We start from the raw sequence: 6,294 nt of genomic DNA, 5'->3' as shown, positions 1-6,294 counted from the left end.
TCGATGACGTACAGTCATGGCATTTCTTCCTTTTCATTTGCATTCTGTCTCCTTTCCTTCTTACTTTCTTTTTGGCGCACCTTTATCAGCAAAGCATGAACCTGAGCCTGCTTTTAAATCGACTGAGAAGACCCCGTCACCGCCTTCTAAGTCCACTAGACTCTGTTAATGAAGACCTCGTCATCGTCTTCTAAGTTCACCATCTTCTATATCGAATAACAGCCTCGCGATAGACCGATGTCGTGCGTACTTCTCTTCAAAGCTCAACCAAGCCAAGGTGAGTCTCCTATTTTCGTTCTATATGAAGTAGCTCAATCAGACAGGTATTGAACAGTTGAGTGATCGATCAATGAAACATGCTATGCCCAGGGATGGAGTGGGGGAAAGTGTTACTGCTACTACTTGCTCTCGGTACTACTTGGGGGGATCTCCTTGGTGCGGAGCACAACAGACCAAAACGACGTCAATTAAAAGTCGAACTTTTACACTCCCATCCAACTGTCCGACAAGCTGCGGAAATATCAGCATCCAATACCCTTTCGGCATCGGCCATGGCTGCTACCTTCCCGGCTTCAACCTTACCTGCCGCCAGCAATACAATAGCAGTGTGCCAGCCCGGCTCTTCAAAGGCAATGGCACACTCGAGGTCACTAGTATTGATTTATCTTCAGGGTATGTGTACTTCAAATTGCCAGTTATCAGAATGGGCGTCAACCACAGTTCCATCACCGCCCCACTGATCGATCTGCAAAAGTACCACAACTTCAACTTTTGGGAGACAGACAACTTTCTGTTTGTTTCTGGTTGCAACGTCAATGCCAGTCTAGTCGATCTCACCAACAATAATGCCATCATAGATAATTGCTCTACCATTTGCTTGGACGTCGCCCCAGATTTGTCGCCCTTCGTATACCGGCATGAACATTGCCGTATTGATATTCCAGACCGTGTCTCCTTAGGAGTTCGTTAACTCGACTCGACCATATATATACTCAGTTGCAATTGACTAATGCCACTGCAGTCAGCGCTCACATGAGAACGAGTTCTTTGGGGCCTAGACTGTCTTGGTACATAGACGATCACTCTTCATGTGCAGAGGCAATGAACGACATGGGGACGTATGCTTGCATAAGCAGCAACAGTGAGTGCCTCGATGCCCTTCCGGGTGACACGGGGGATGGCACCGTCGGATATTATTGTCGTTGTTCAGGTGAATATGAAGGCAATCCCTACGTAACTGATGGCTGCAAAGGTAATTAATGTTTTAACAACTTCATATATTCCCTTCATAATTAATTCACCTATATTATTGCATTGATTATCACGATCGATTAATATAATGTCCACAGACGTTACAACTGCCAATATATATCCAGCCAGCAATTGTACAAAATGCGGAAGTGTCGATATACCATTTCCTTTTGGACTTGATGATGAATCGGATTGCTACAGAGCCTCATCGTTTGCACTATCTTGCAACCGAACTACGACTCCTTCCGTTCTCCAGTATCGGGACAAAAATGTGAGCAAGGTAGACGTGGAAAGCGGAGAACTGTATCTCACGGAAGTGAGAAATTCTTCAGAAGACCTCACTCTCACTGAAGGACGTTACGTATACAGTTGGTTGATCCCCTCTCATTCCTGCGAGAATGCTAGAATGAACAAGTCGCAGATGAACAAGTCGCTCTTCGCATGCGTCAGCGAGCACGTCACATGCCGCAACATAAACGGCAGCAAAGGACATCAGTTGGGATTCTCTCCTGATTGTAATCAGTTGGGACAGTTGGGAGCCTTATACTACAATTGCCGGCCTGGGTACGGTTATAAAGGAATACCGTACATAAACGGCAGCAAGGGAGATCAATTGGGATACCTGTGCGGGTGTGGGAAAGGTTATACGGGAAATCCATACATAGTGAATGGATGCAAAGGTATGTACCTGAAAACTCTCCCTAGCTAAAAGTTTTTTTTTTTTTGTTTCATCTAAAAGATAACTCTTGACTTTATATAAATAAGGGTGTTTCTTTATAATATTCAAAAAACTATAAACCAAGAAACAAGAAACAACATTTCATCTAAATCAGAAATAATCAGAATCAGCCCGGCCGGGCACACATGGTACAGTAGTAAGCTGTTTGGTGGATTCATAGGGGCAAAGTTTATAGTAAATTTTCGACTGTGGAAGTCGGCTGTTAGGTAAAGCTGTGAGCGCTTTTGAATTTATCGAGTAGGTGAACAAGGAGAAAATCGTCCACCTCAAGGATTGTTTTGGTCTATAAGAATCTGGATACCTGAATTATCAAAAAAGAAATAACCGAACAAAAAAAAGAAAGAAAGAAATAGCCAGAACATCATAAGAAAAAATAGTACATAGAATAATCAACCAGTAGCTTCACATATAAACATGGGTATTAATTGTTTCTTCCTTGAAACTTGAGAATGAAATGTTAGGTTTGGTTAAACATATATAAACCATGTGATGATCAATCAATTGTAACATAAAAAAGAAAAATGAAAACAAACTACTAAAAGTTAGCACAACACTATTAGAAGATACAAAGGTAGACTGTGTTGTATATAACATGTAGTTCATAATAGGTATCACCAAATATATGAGACTTGTGAAATTTAATTTTCTTGTAAATGGTGCAGCTCTAATCATCGCCGCTGGCAATGTACTCTTGTGTGTAATGTTTGTCATCCTAAGTAAGAAATGAAGAAAATACAGAAAGCAAATAAGAGAGAAGAACTTTCAGCAGAATCATGGTTTATTGCTGCAACAGCTGATCTACAAGCAACATGATGAGAGAACTGAATACTTTCCACTGGAAGAGATAGAAAAAGCAACAAACAATTTTGATGAAACTTGGATATTGGTCGTGGAGGGCATGGAGTAGTTTACAAGGAATTTTAACAGATCGACGAATTGTGCCGTAGATCCACAAATCTGAATAAAAGTGAGATATATCAATTCATTAATGAGGTAGCAATTCTTTCTCAAATTAATCATAGGCACATAGTGAAGCTTTTTGGATGTTGCCTGGAGACTGAAATCCCCTTACTGATCTATGAATTTATTTCAAATGGCACCCTATTACATCATCTCCATGTTCCCAATGGACAATCTAAATTATCGTGGGATGATCGCTTGAGGATTGCTACAGAAGTTGCATGCTCACTTGCCTACTTACACTCGGATGTTTCTATGCCTATTTTTCATAGAGATGTTAAATCGTCAAATATTCTTTTAGACGATAATTTGGTTGCAAAAGTATCTGATTTTGGAGCTTCAAGATTTATTCCACTTGATCAAAATTATGTGTTCACTGCTGTACAAGGCACCTTCGGATACTTGGATCCTGAGTATTGTCAAACATGTGAGTTGACAGACAAGAGCGATGTCTATAGTTTTGGAGTCATTCTCCTAGAACTGTTGACAGGGAAAGCTCCTATTTACTCAAATGAGCATGGCAATGAGGTGAACCTATCCAATCAGTTTCTTCAAGCAATGAGAGAAAACCATGGTCTTGATCTTGTGGAGGATCGTGTTTTGAAAGAAGCAAACAAAGAAGAGCTTTTGGAAATAATGCAGATGATAGAAATGTGCTTGAGGTTGAAGGGAGCGGAGAGACCTACTATGAAAGAAGTTGAGTACAGATTGCAAAGGCTGACAAGTATCAGAATGACAAAAAAGAGGCTACCTTCTTTTGCAGAAGACAATGAAACAACTGAGACTAACCTGAGTGATCCATTTGATCCTTCAGCAGAATTGGTGGACCAAAGAAATCAAGGTACTTCTACTAGTTACAGCTCAGAGAAAGAGATGATGTACCAACAACTATACTCACCTCGATGAGTTTGCTTTCTCTAAGCATCATGTCTCTACTGCTTGTTGTCTAAACTCTAAACCAGCTGGAATGCTCTGTAGACTATCATTATAGTTAATCTGTTGTGCAAGCATGCTTACAGTGACATGTGAATTTCTTCCAGAACAATTTCTGTGTCGTTGGAGCAAGTAGGATGCATCATAAACTAAAGTTGGAGTGTGTATGCTACAATTTATTATGTCAAAGTTTGTGTTTGCTTAATGTAATAATAGGTATTAACTTCATGAATGCTACTTTTTATATATATAAAAAGATCTCCTTTTATGACTAGGCATTATCAATGTATATTTTGATGGAAGGCATGTTCATATTTATATGAAAACTTATGTTTTTTTTTACTGATGATGGTGAATAGTGACATAAAAATTCTGGAGTTAACATGAATAGGAGATGATATGGAAGCAACTTAAACTGTGGTGTATACATTTCAGGTAAAACTACTTATTGAACAAGCCAGCCACCTACTAAAGTTCCATTGTTTGGACATAGTAAAATTTATGTTTATCAAATGCCCATAATATAATTTGTGTGTCCCTGGTGGAAGTTACATCTATGGCAGCCATGGCATAGTAGAAGTTGTCTTGTGCTTATTGCAGCCATTTTGACTTTTTTTGGCTGCCATCCACATTACCTTTTATCTCTGTATTCAGAGATAGAAAGATAGAATGCAATGTAGACAAGCAAGAAACCATTTCACGCTACCATTTGTTACTTTCTACTCTCTTCTTTTATCACTCATCTAACAGTGTTTTTTCTTTCCCTCCATATCATCAAAATTTACACTAACCAGAAATTGATAAAACCGAGTACTTGGCATACGTCCAATTGTGACATATCGAGACTAATTTTCAAGAAGCAAATTATAACTAGTTTTAGCAGTGAAATAAACATGCTGGGAAAAAATAACACTAAGAAGCAACAAAACCTGCATCTCATGGTTTTCTCTCAAGTAGAAGCCTTGAGGTCATAAATCCCCAAGAAAGCATCTCTAAGGTGTCCGGTGATCCTCGCTTAGGGTTTCTCCCACTATTTCACTAACGATGGTACCCCTTGGGAGCCGGCACAGGAATTGCGATGCATCTGAGATGGAGTTCGGGCGAATCACCCTCCAATGTGAAATCAGCAGCGACGCAAGGGTGAGAGTGGAGAGAAGACCAGCCTTACTCTCTTCTTCTTCTTTTCTTTTTCTCGTTCTTTCACAGTTGAGAGAGCAAGGGACAAGGATGCTGAAACACCCATTCCTCTTCCTAGGTCAGGAATATATATTTTATTCCTTAAACCTAAAACTTTAAAATCTAAACTAAATTATAGAATAAAATCTTCAAACAAATAAATTTTTATTATATTATATAAGATTAAACTAAATAACATTAACTTATAGTTTATTTCTCATTTATTCAAACAAATAATATGATCGTCTGATAATCATATTATAACTTGAATTAAATGCCCCTGAAATCCATTGAAGATATTCTAAAAATCTAATACCACATCATCTATCTCAGTCAATGCTAATCATTTATTCAAATATTTACATGTTCAAAATGCATATTTTGGACATAAGCAATATTGGTTGGTTTGCAAAACTATATCAGTAATGACATTTCAAGAATATTATTGAAGATATTATCGGAGATATAAGAAATATATTTAATTTAAATTATATAGAAATTTAACGTAGACTTATCTCTCCATCCACTTCTTTTATCCATTCATATTTCCAACAAATATATCAGTAATTTTTTTTTAAAAAAATAAACATGCCATAAAATTCTCTAATATATATATATCTTCTACATTGTATTTGTATTCAGGTGTAAAATCATATTGACTGAAAAATAAAAATGAATGTACCTTTATTTATTATCGTCATTAAAAAGGCATCTCACTTTAAAAAATATTAAAATAACATCTCATATCTTTGATTTTCTACAAAATACTCATCTTTACTCCACTTTAGAATTATTTTGATCAAATGTATATCACTTTGGAGTTGCTTTATTTAAAGCAACTTTAAGGAAAGCAATTCCAACTTTAAAATTATTTTCACCCAAATAGTTTTATATTGGAGATATATTTTTATCAACTTTGATCAAAGTTGTTTGAGACAGCGAGTTTTAATTAAAATAGTATTACTTTAAAGTTACTTTGTGATATGTAAAATATAAAAGAGTTTTTTTTTTTAAAAAAGAGAAAACTATTACATTTTTAAAAGAAAATTGTGAATAAAAAGTATACTGTCCTGATTTTTACGGGAAGCCAGCAGTCAAATCCACCGATCAGTTCCTATTTGGCTGCTAGTGCTACCGCCGTAGCGAATGCTTAAAATAATCTTGGCGTCACAGTTGGTACATGTGCCATTTGTTATTATTTTTTTTACAGCATAGATAATCAATCTAATACTATA

At 37.0% G+C, this 6,294-nt stretch overlaps 1 pseudogene; it reads left to right on the top strand.

The window, feature by feature from the left end:
* Nucleotides 1–371: 371 nt before the first annotated feature.
* LOC141818264 (wall-associated receptor kinase 1-like) lies at nt 372–4,034 on the top strand (annotated as a pseudogene).
* Nucleotides 4,035–6,294: the final 2,260 nt, after the last annotated feature.

This window comes from Curcuma longa, unplaced genomic scaffold (assembly GCF_044706935.1).
Source record: "Curcuma longa cultivar G26 ecotype Majalengka, Jawa Barat unplaced genomic scaffold, ITB_CL_G26_1.1 contig_23994, whole genome shotgun sequence".
In the NCBI taxonomy this organism is placed as follows: Eukaryota; Viridiplantae; Streptophyta; class Magnoliopsida; order Zingiberales; family Zingiberaceae; genus Curcuma; species Curcuma longa.
This window is presented reverse-complemented; position numbering and strand designations above follow the sequence as displayed.